Source organism: Cebus imitator, unplaced genomic scaffold, assembly GCF_001604975.1.
Source record: "Cebus imitator isolate Cc_AM_T3 unplaced genomic scaffold, Cebus_imitator-1.0 Scaffold122, whole genome shotgun sequence".
Taxonomy (NCBI): Eukaryota; Metazoa; Chordata; class Mammalia; order Primates; family Cebidae; genus Cebus; species Cebus imitator.
This window is the reverse complement of record NW_016107437.1, coordinates 2,418,727-2,430,725: the sequence shown is the minus strand read 5'-3', so window position 1 is coordinate 2,430,725 and position 11,999 is coordinate 2,418,727. Positions and strand designations below refer to the sequence as shown.

Below are 11,999 nucleotides of genomic sequence, written 5' to 3'. Positions count from 1 at the left end.
GATGCGATGTTAGCTCACTGCAACCTCCACTTCCCAGCTCAAGCGATTCTCCTGCGTCAGCCTCCTGAGTAACTGGAACACAGGTGTGTACCACCATGCCCAGCTAATTTTTTTATTTTTTTTGTAGAGACAGGGTTTTGCTATGCTGCGCATGCTGGTCTCAGCCTCGTAGGCTCAAGCAGTCCTCCCACCCTGGCCTCCCAAAATGTGAAAATTATGGGTGTGAGCCACCACACCCAGCAATTTCTGTCAGTTTTAACTGAGCACCTACTATGTGCCAAGCACTGTGCTCAGTGCTGGGGAGACAGCCGTGAACCAGGCAGGCAAAACTCAGCCCTTGAGGGGTTTACATCTCCCTGGGGGAAGACAGATGATAAATGCAGAAACAGGTGTACATGTTATGGAGAAAGGGAAAGAGTAAGGTAAGAGGTGGTTGGGCCCTTGCAGGACAGAGGTAGGGAGGACCTCTTTGAGAAGGTACCAGGTGCCAGATGGATACAGGCTAGTCCTCCCACTAGAGAAGCTCACAGGTGTGGAGGTAGGTGGACAGGGAGCTGGCCCTGGGCAGGGAACCTTTTTTTTGGAGACAGAGTCTCGCTCTGCCTCCCAGGCTGGAATGCAGTGGTGCGATCTTGGCTCACTACAACCTCCACCTTCTGGGCTCAAGCGATTCTCCTGCCTCAGCCTCCCGAGTAGCTGGGATTACAGCTATGCACCACCACATCCGGCTAATTTTTGTATTTTAGTAGAGACAGGGTTTCACCATGTTGGCCAGGCTGGTCTGGAACTCCTGACCTCAGGTGATCTGCCTGCCTTGGCCTCCCAAAGTGCAGGCATGAGCCACGTTGCCCAGCCCAGGGAACATTTTTTTGGTGATGGAGTCTTACTCTATCACCCAGGCTGGAGTAGTGGCTTGAAGTTGGCTCACTGCAACCTCTGCCTTCCGGGTTCAAGTGATTCTCCTGCCTCAGCTTCCCTAACAGGCGCATGCCACGAGGCCCGGTTAATTTTTGTATTTTGAATAGAGATGGAGTATCACCATGTTGGCCAGGCTGGTCTTGAACTCGTGACCTCAGGCGATCCACCCACTTCGGCCTCCCAAGGTGCTGGGATTAAAGGTGTTAGCCACCACACCTGGCTGGAATTTTTTTACATAAGTTTTTTTTTTGAGACAGGGTCTTGCTCTGTCACCCAGGCTAGAGTGCCATGACATGATCATAGCTCAACATAGCCTCCAATAGCCTCCAACTCCTGGGCTCAAGTGATCCTCCCACCTCAGCCTCCCGAGGAGCTAAAGTACAGGTGAAGGCCACTATGCATGGCTAACTTTATTTCAGTTTTGTAGGATGGATCTCACTGTGCTGTGAAGCTTGCCTTAACTCCTCCTGGGCTCAAATGATCCTCCCACCTCAGCCTCTGAAAGCACTGGGATTATAGACATGAGCCACCATGCCTGGCCCTCTATTTTCAAATAAAGTCACATTTACAGATACTATATTTAGACATATTATATATATAATATTATTACATATAGTATAGTATATAATATACAACATGTTACATATTATTATATACTATATAATATATAGTATATGTAATATTACATACATATATTACATATTACATATATAATATGTAATATATAATATATTAAATATGTTTAAACGTGTTTTATATATTATTAAATATATATTTATAAATATGCATATATAAAAATATATATGTTTTATAAAATGTGTCTAAATACCATATCTGTAAATCTGTACACACAGACATTTATACATACATTATATATTCATGTATAAGTACATAAACACAGGTACAGGCTGGGCATGGTGGCTCACACCTGTAATTCCAGCACTTTGAGAGACTGAGGTGGGCGGATCATGAGGTCAGGAATTAGAGACCAGCCTGGCCAACATGGTGAAATCCCATTTCTACTAAAACTACAGAATTACCTGGGTGTGGTGGCACGTGCCTGTAATCCCAGATACTCAAGAGGCTGAGGCAGAAGAATCGTTTGAACCGTGGAGACAGAGGTTGCAATGAGCTGAGATCGCACCACTGCACTCCAGCCTGGGTGACAGAGTGAGACTCCATCTCAAAAAACAAAACAAGGCTGGGCAACGTGGTTCACACCTCTAATCTCAGCACTTTGGGAGGCCAAGGTGGGCAGATCAGGAGGTTGGCCAAGAGCTCAAGAGCAGCCTGGCCAACACGTTATCTGGACGTGGTGGTGCACGTCTGTAATCCCAGCTACTCCGGAGGCTGAGGCAGGACAATCGCTGGAACCCAGGAAGCAGAGGTTGCAGTGAGCAGAGACAGCGCCACTGAACTCCAGCCTGGGCAACAAAGCAAGAGAACATCTCAAAAAACAAAAGAAGAAAAGAAACCCATATGTATTTTACTCTTGTGTCCTTCTCAATCAGACCAGCCTCGTTTCCAGTGCTCAGTCACCACATGTGGCTGGGGTCACTGGGTTGGGCTGCACAAGTTTAGGTGCTGGAGTCAGCAGCAAACACACACCAGAAAACCCCTGTGCTGATGGAGCATCTATTCTCCTGGAGGAGACAGACGATAAAGAAACAGGAAAATGCATCGTATGTTGCACACATTCCAGGAAGAAGAACTAAGGAGAGGAAGGGGGGGTATGGGGGTGCACGATCCATTTCCTCTGTGTATTCTTCCAGAGATATCCCACATGAGCACAGGCATATATATATATATATATATATATACACACACATATACATGCACACACACACACACATTCCCATTTTAAACAACACAGATGGTCATATTTCATACATACTGTTCTGTTCCTTCCATTTCTCACTTGAAGGTATATATTGAAACTTATTCCCCATCGGCACACATAGATTTCGGATTTTAACAAATAATTGGAAACACAAAAAGACACGGTACTGCTGAGCTAGAATAACAGAAGCTGGAGTTTGCACCAACATCTGATCCTCATCACAACCCTGTGAGGTAGGGGCATTTCCAAAAAACAGTTCAAGTTCACAGGCAGCGTTTGTAAACAGGTAGCTAATAAAAATGACTAGCTTGAGGGCCAGGTGCAGCGGCTCATGCCTGTGATCTCTGCACTTTGGGAGGCTGAGGTGGGAGGAACGCTTGAGGCCAAGTTCGAGAGCAGCCCGGGCAACTTGGTGAGACCCTGTTTCTATAAAACAGTAAAAAAAAAAATAGCGACCCCTGTGGTCCCAGCTACTTGGGAGGCTGAAGCAGGAGGATCACTGAAGCCTGGGAAGTTGAGGCTGCAGTGAGCCATTATTGTGCCACTGGACTCCAACCCGGGTGACAAAGTAAGAGACCCTGTCTGAAAAAAGCAAAAAAATCAAAACTACTAGCTTGAAGGTAATGTTAAGAATTTGGCACTTCCAAATGGTAAGAGAGCTCTTGTTGGGAGACCTCTTATTGATGGTTAATACTAAATAATTAGTATTTTATACTAAAATGCTAACGTAGGTCAGGTGTGTGGTGTGGCTCATGCCTATAAATCCCAGCACTTTGGGAAGCTGAGGCAGGAGGATTCCTTGAGGCCAGGAGTTTGAGACTAGTCTGGGCAACATAGCAAGACCCCCATCTCTACAAAAAAAAAATCAAAAAATTCGCTGAATGTGCTGAGCACCTGCAGTCCCAGCTACTCGAGAGGCTGAGATGGGAGGATTGCTTGATCATAGGAGGTCAGGGCTGCAATGAGCTGAGACTGCACCACTGCACTCCATCTGGGTGACAGAGCAAGACCCTTTCTCAAAAAAAAAAAAAGTTTTTTCCCTGCTGCCTGCCCCCACTGAGTCTTGCAAGGCAAGGCTTGGGTGCGTTCAAGATTCGGCTTCACCTGTAACCCACGGCCACAGCCAAGTAAGGCATTGATGCTGGAGGTATAATGGATGTTAACACTGCTTTACAAGAGGGGCTGAAGACAGCCCTCATCCATGATGGCCTAGCACGTGAAATTCACGAACCTGCCAAAGAGTACCAAGCCCATCTTTGTGTGGGTGCATCCAACTGTGATGAGCCTATGTATGTCAAGTGGATGGAGGACCTGTGTGCTGAGCACCAAATCAACCTAATTAAGGTTGATGACAACAAGAAAGGAGCGGAATGGGGAGGCCTCTGTGAAAGTGACAGAGAGGGGAAACCTAGTAAAGTGGTGGCGGCAGTTGTGTAATAGTTAAGGACTATGGTTGAGGAGTCTCAGGCTAAGGATGTCATCGAAGAGTACTTCAAACGCAGGAAATAAAGAAATCAATCTTTGACTCACATTAAAAAACAAAACAAAACAAAACAACAAAAAAAAACGGAAAAAGCAAGGGAGCTGATGCTGATGCTTTTGTGATCTTCCTGAGCCCTGACAAGTCGACCAGGCCCTGCAAGGCTCAGGAAGGGACCTTTGCTCCAGAACCAGACTGGCCCGGCCTGGAACGAGCTCTTTGGGGAATACTGTTCTGGGCTCCGAGCCACACAGGCTCTGGGTTCAAGCCTGGCTCTGCTGCATCAGGTTCTGAGCTCAGCTCAGCTGAGCCCGAGTTTCTCCATCTGCAGCATGGGCTTGGTGCCTGGGTAGACTGAGCACCTGCTTAGAACTCTCTCGGGGAGAAGTGTGGGAGGAAATGAGAACCCCTGCCAAGCAGAGCCGAGGCCTCCCGGGGAAGGCGTTTCCTGACTCAGGAGAAATTGCTCACCCTGCTCGGGGCCTCTGCCAATCCCTGTCCCTGCTGCTCCGGCCCCTGAGGGAAGAGTTGGAGCCTGGTGAGCTGTCTCTGGCAGGCTCTGGCCTGTCCTCGCTGGGAGGCTGGGTGGCTGGGCAGGACCAGGACAGCACCTCCAGGTCCCTGGATTCCACTGAGATCCATGGGGCCACTGAGGTCCCCGAAGCATTTCCAACTGCCCTCGGGCCGTGTCTCCTTCCTCCTGCCTCCTCCCTCATGCCAGCCACGAGGTCCCCCCACTCCTTTTGTCTCCTTCCAGCTGCCAGCCTTTGCACAAGCTGCTCCCAAGGCCTGGGGATCCATGACTTTACTTTCAGACTCTTACTTACCAGTCAAGAGTCCACCTAGCAAAGCCCCTCAACCTCGCTCTGTGTTCCCACAGCCCAGCCCCGATCTCACCTGTGGACCCGAACAGGCTGTGAGGCTGTGAGACCCCTGAGGGCCGGGAACCAGTCTGCCAGTCTGTTCCATGCCAGTTCTTTAGTTGTATAGCCTTGAGACTGTGGATTCTCAGTAAAGGCTTTTTTTTTTTTTTTTTTTTTTTTTTTTTTTTTTTTTTTTTTTTTTTTTTTTTTGGGAGATGGAGTCTTGCTCTGTCACCCAGGCTGGAGTGCATTGGTGCAATCTCAGCTAACTGTAACCTCTGCCTCCTGAGTTCAAGTGATTCTCCTGCCTCAGCCTCCCAAGTAGCTGAGATCACAGGCACTTACCATCGCGACTGCTTAATTTTTGTATTTTTGTAGAGACATGGTTTCACCATGTTGGCCAGGCTGGTCTTAGACTCCTGACCTCAGGTGATCCGCCCATCTTGGCCTCCCCAAGAGCTGAGATGACAGGTGTGAGCCACCTCGCCCAGGCTTTTTTTTTTTTTTTTTTTTTTTTTGAGATGACATATCACCCTGTCACCCAGGCTGGAGTGCATTGGTGCAATCTCAGCTAACTGTAACCTCTGCCTCCTGAGTTCAAGTGATTCTCCTGCCTCAGCCTCCCAAGTAGCTGAGATCACAGGCACTTACCATCGCGACTGCTTAATTTTTGTATTTTTGTAGAGACATGGTTTCACCATGTTGGCCAGGCTGGTCTCGAACTCCTGACCTCAAGTGATCTGCCCGCCTCAGCCTCCCAGAGTGCTGGGGTTACAGGTGTGAGCCATCAGGCCTGGCCAGTAAATGCTTATTGAAAGTAAATGAATGAATGGATGCAGGCAGGTAGGCAGGAAGTAAATAAGGAAGATGTCCTGCACCACTAGCCCCAACCTTTGTCTCTGAAGGCAAGGACCGTGTCTTTCTCTAACACAGGGTGACGCCTGTAATCAGCGCTCAATAAATGCACGTTCATGTTTAGTAGGTGTGGGGAGTCGGTCTTGCTCCAGTGATGTGGCCTTCTACCCATCCTCTCTCTCTATTTTAATTTATTTTATTTTGAGACCGAGTCTCGTCCTGTTACCTAGGCTGGAGTGCAGTGGGGAGATCTCAGCTCTGCTGCAGCTTCTGCCTCCCAGGTTCAAGTGATTCTCCTGTCATAGCCTCCCAAGTAGCTGGGATTATAGGTGTGGGCTACCACGCCCGGCTAATTTTTGTATTTTTTTGTAAAGATGGGGTTTCACCATGTTGGTCAGGCTGGTCTGAAACTCCTGACTTCAAGTGATCTGCTCACCTGGGCCTCCCAAACTGCTGGAAGGTGTGCCACTGCACCTGGCCTCTTTTTCATTTTTAATTGAGACGGGGTCTTGCTATGTTGTTGAGGCTAGTCTCAAACTCTTGGGCTCCATTGCTCTTCCTGCCTCGCCCTCCCAGAGTGCTGGGATTATAGGCATGAACCACCACACCTGGCCCTGCCCCACATTAAATTTTAAAGAGCTGGCTGAGACTGATGTATAGAAAATAGTTCAGCAAGGCCAGGAGAGCAGGGTGGAGGCCCCTGCAGTCCCTGAGTGAGAAGGGTCCTTGCCTTGGACTGAGGCAGAGATGAAGAGGTGCTGATAGATACAGGAGGATTTTTAGCAAAGAGCCAACAGAACAAGTGGTGGAGTCACTTTTCAGAGCGGAGCGGGGGAACAGAGGGAGGCCAGCTGCGGACGATCTCAGGAACAGGATCTGAAGAGCCTCCATTTCCTATCCAGTGGCCACAATCAGTGCAGCCACGGGCAGAGCCATGGACCTGGGGACAGTGGAGGTGATGACAGGAAAACATATTCCAAGAGCCAAAACCATTCTCCCTCTCGGAAACAGGCAGGAAATAGGCCGAAGGAAGTCTTTTGGGAGGACAGGTTTGAGCCCCGCCCTGCGCTGGAACTGTGGCATCAAGAGCCTGGGTGCCCTCCCAAGGCCTCCTTGGGGACCTGGGGCTCCTGGAGGCTTCCTCCCAGGCAGCCCCAGCCCAGGCTCAGCCACTGTGGAAGCACAAGAAAATGCCTAACGATGGAGCCTTGCACGAGACAAGATTCCAGACCCCCTCCCCTACCACGGTGGCTCGGGCCTGTAATCCCAGCGCTTTGGGAGGCCGAGGCAGGTGGATCACAAGGTCAGGAGTTTAAGACCAGCCTGGCCAAGATGGTGAAACCCATCTCTACTAAAAATACAAACATTAGCAGGGCATGGTGGCAGGTGCCTGTAGTCCCAGCCACTTGAGGCAGGAGAATCTCTTGAACCTGGCCGGCAGAGGCTGCAGTGAGCTGAGATCGGCGCCACCGCACTCCAGCCTGAGCGATAGAGACTCCATCTCAAAAAAAAAAGAAGAAGAAGAAGAAAGAAACTCCATCTCTACTAAAAATACAAAAATTAGCCAGGTGTGGTGGTGGGCGCTTATAATCCCAGCTACTTAGGAGGCTGAGGCAAGAGTATTGCTTGAACCTGGCAGGCGGAGGTTGCACTGAGCAGAGATGGTGCCTGCACTCCAGCCTGGGCGACAGAGTGAGACTCCGTCTTAAAAAAGATTCCGGCCCCCACGGCACTGACCTTCTAGCGGAAGAGGCTGTCGGCATAGGAACATGTAAGTTAATCAATACATTGTCTAATGTAATTTCAGAGAGGGACAAATGCTTGATGAGTGATGGAGACTAACTGGTGGGAGGGGCTGGGACTCCAATAGAGAAGGGGCCAGGGTGGGGCCCCCTGAGGAAGTAGAGCTGAAGCCTAAAGGATACCAAGTGTTCATGGAAAAAGTATTCCTGGGGCCGGGCACAGAGGCTCACACCTGTAATCCCAGTAGTTTAAGAGGCTGAGGCAGGAGGATTGCTTGAGGCCAGGAGTTCAAGACCAGCCTGGACAATATAGGGAGCCCTTCCACCCCCCACCAGCACCCTGTCCCTACAAAAAAAAAAAAAGAAAAAAAACTAGCCAAGCATGATAGTGAGTGCCTGTAGTCCCAGGACACAGTCCCAGCACTCAGAGGCTGAGGTGGTAGGATCTCTTGAGCCCACGCGGTCAGGGCTGCAGTGAGCTATAATGGCACCACTGCACTCCATCCTGGGCAACAGAGTGAAATCCCATCTCATTAAAAAAAAAAAAAAAGGCTGGGTTCGATGGCACACGCCTGTATTCCCAGCACTTTGGGAGGCTGAGGTGGGTGGATCACTTGAGGTCGGGAGTTAGAGACCAGCCTGGCCAACAAAGTGAAACCCTGTCTCTGCTAAAAATACAAAAATTAGCCAGCTGGTGGATTGCACCTGTAGTCCCAGGTACTCGGGCAGCTGAGGCATGAGAATCACTTGAACCTGGGAGATGGAGGTGGTTGTGAGCTGAGATTGTGCCACTGTACTTCAGCCTGCGTGACAGAGCGAGACTGTCTCAAAAATAAAGACATAGGAAAGAAAAAAAGAGGGAAAGAACATTCCTGAAAGAGGGAAGAGCCAGGGCAAAGGCTTGAGGTGGAACATAGGAGGCGAGGGTAGCTGGGAGGGCGAGCAGATGGGGTTGGACGGTGTAGGCCATGCCTGGAAGGTGAGTGGTGTTGCGGAGTGTGACCCTGGGAAGGCATGGAGAGTTTCAAGCAGGGGTGGTGTGTTGACCTCCTCTCACCTGCCAGAATCCTTCTCCCTGCAGCCTGGAAAACCCCTTGCCGGTAGTTCCCTGTTTCTCAGGGTCTTTCCATGGTCTCTGCCTCTCCCAGCCCCAAGACAGGTACTCTCTGAGCTGGAATTTCCCCCAAGGGTGAGCAGGATCTGTAGCCAGTGGGGGATATGGACCCTGATCTCCCTCAAGGCCACGGACCTCCTACTATTCACCAGGCATGGCCTGCCTACTGCGTGCCAGGTCTTGTGTTGGGGGCACCGCAGGCCTGGGTCCCTCTGCCCCTCGAAGCCCGCCTGTCGGAGGCAGAATTCATGGTCCATTTCACAGACCAGGAGACCCAGACTCACGGTGACTTGCTCAGGCCCACATGGTTCAGAAGGCAGGAGTCTGGATTTGAGGCCAGCTGTGTCTGACCCCAAAGGCCTGAGATCTCATTCCAGCCTCACAACAACTCTGTGAAAATGGGGGCTGTGAGGCCGGGTGAGGTGGCTCTCCCCTGTAATCCTAGCACTTTGGGAGGCCGAGGCGGTTGAATCACAAGGTCAGGGGTTCGAGACCAGCCTGGTCAATATGGTGAAACCCATCTCTACTAAAAATACAAAAATCAGCTGGGCATGGTGGCGGGTGCCTGTAGTTCCAGCTACTTGGGAGGCTGCAGCAGGAGAATCGCTTCAACCTGGGAGGCGGAGGTCGTAGTGAGCCGAGATTGTGCCACTGCACTCTAGCCTGGGCAGCAGAGCAAGACTCCATCTCAAAAAAAAAAGGAAAGAAAAAAGAAAGTTGGAGCTATGGATTTGCTTGCTCCTTTCCTCCTGCCCTCCTTCATTGCCCCTGTTTTGGTGGCACTGTCAGCTCCTTGGCGACTGAGCGGGACACCCCAGAGCCATGCTCAATATTTTTTTTTTTTTTTTTTTGAGACAGTCTCACTTTGTTGCCCAGGCCGGAGTGCAGTGGCACGATCTCAGCTCACTGCAACCTCCGCCTCCTGGGCTGAAGTGATCGACTCACCTCAGCCGCCTAAGTGGCTGGGACTACAGGCACTGTCACCACACCTGGGTGTTTTTGTATTATTATTGTTGTTTTGAGACAGCCTCACTCTGTCACTAGGGCTGGAGTGCAGTGGCGCCATCTCGGCTCACTGCAACCTTTGCCTCCTGGGTTCAACTGATCCTCCTGTCTCAGCCTCCCGAGTAGCTGGGACTACAAGGCATGCACCACCACACCCAGCTAATTTTTTTTGTATTTTTAGTAGAGACAAGGTTTCACTATTTTGGACAGGATGGTCTTGATCTCTTGACCTCGTGATCCGCCTGCCTTGGCCTCTCAAAGTGCTGGGATTACAGGTGTGAGCCACCTAGCCTGGCCAATTTTTGTATTATTAGTAGAGATGGGGTTTCACCATGTTGGCCGGGTACTCGTGAACTCCTGACCTCAGCTGATCTGCCTGACTCAGCCTCCCAAAGTGCTGGGATTACAGGCATGAGCCACTGAGGGTGGCCAACTCCAGAGCCATTCTTGAGTCCTCTCCTCTGCTGCCCCTTCTTCCAGGGGCCAGTGACTCAGTGGCCCTCGAGGGGCCTTGCAGCACTTTAACACTAGCCATGTAGATTGTAATCCTTTTTCCCCCCAGCTCGAGATGGAAAAGAAGGAAATTAAACGGTGGCAGGTTATCAATGATCTAGAGAAAGCCACACTGAGCTCTGTGGCTACCTTTCTCTGAAGACATACTTCCTGTGGTTGCATTAACGAAATGCAGCTGGAAGCTGGGCCAGCTGGCAACTCACGGGTGCCTTAAAGAATATCGTGGGAGCTGCCTGTTGGTCCCGCCCTGGGGGAGCAGTGGGCAGATGGTGCCCTATGGCCCACACCTTCAGCCATAAGAGAAGTCATAAGAAGGCTGAGGGGGCTGGGCTCAGTGGCTCACCCCTGTGGGAGGCTAAGGCAGGAGGATCTCTTGAGGCCAGGAGTTTGAGACCAGCCTGGGCAACATAGACCATGTCTCTACAAAAAAATAATAACAAAATTTTCTAGCCATGGTGGTAGCTTTAGTTCTAGCTGTTAGAGAGGCTGAGACTGAAGGATTGCTTTAGCCCAAGAGGTCCAGGCAAAAAGAGAGAGAGAGGTCAGAGTCGCCACTCACCTAACCACACTGAAGCCAGGCCCTCCTTTGGGGCAATGTTCTAAAAGTGCAGTGAGGGGCCAGGCATGGTGGCTCATGCCTATAATCCTAGCACTCTGGGAGGCCAAGGTGGGAGGATTGCTTGAGGTCAGGAGTTCGAGATCAGCCTAAGCAACACAGTAAGACTTTGTCTCTACAAAAAATAAAATTTTTTAAAAAGCCCACAAAAATTAGCTGGGTGTGGTGGCATATGCCTGTTCAGGAGGTTGAGGCCAGAGGCTCACCTGAGCCCAGGAGATCGAGGCTGCAGTGAGCTGTCATCACATCACTGCATTCCAGCCTCGGTGACAGAGGAAAACCTTGACTCAAAAATAAAATAAGCCAGGCAGGGTGGCTCACGCCTATAATCCTAGCACTTTGGGAGGCCGGGGTGGGTGGGTCACTTGAGGTCAGGAGTTCGAGACCAGCCTGACCAACATGGAGAAACCCCGTCTTTAAAATACAAAATACAAAAAAAGCAAAAATACAAAATGAGCCATGCATGGTGGCAAATGCTTATAATCCCAGCTGCTCAGGAGGCTGAGGCAGGAGAATCACTTGAACCTGGGAGGTAGAAGTTATGGGGGGCCGAGATCGAACCATTGCACTCCAGCCTGGGGAACAAGAGTGAAACTCCCTCTCAAAAAATAAAAAAAAAAAAATTAAAATAAAATTGCAGTGATGGATACACAACTCCACAAATACACTAAAAACCACTGCAGTGTACACTTTACATGGGTGAATTAAATGTGAATTATAACTAAATAAATCTGTTGGCTGGCTGCGGTGGTTCCCGCCTGTAATCCCAGCACTTTGGGAGGACAAGGCAGGCAGATCACAAGGTCAGGTGTTTGAGACCAGCCTGACCAAATTGGTGAGACCCATCTCTACTAAAAATATAAAAATTAGCCGGGCGCGGTGGCTCAAGCCTGTAATCCCAGCACTTTGGGAGGCCGAGGTGGGTGGATCACGAGGTCGAGAGATCGAGACCATCCTGGTCAACATGGTGAAACCCTGTCTCTACTAAAAATACAAAAAATTAGCTGGGCATGGTGGCGCGTGCCTGTAATCCCAGCTACTCAGGAGGCTGAG

General features: G+C 50.1%; 1 pseudogene; it reads left to right on the top strand.

Annotated features, from left to right (window-relative positions):
• Nucleotides 1-3,886: 3,886 nt before the first annotated feature.
• On the top strand, nt 3,887-4,267 carry LOC119472884 (annotated as a pseudogene).
• The last annotated feature ends 7,732 nt before the right edge of the window (nt 4,268-11,999 follow it).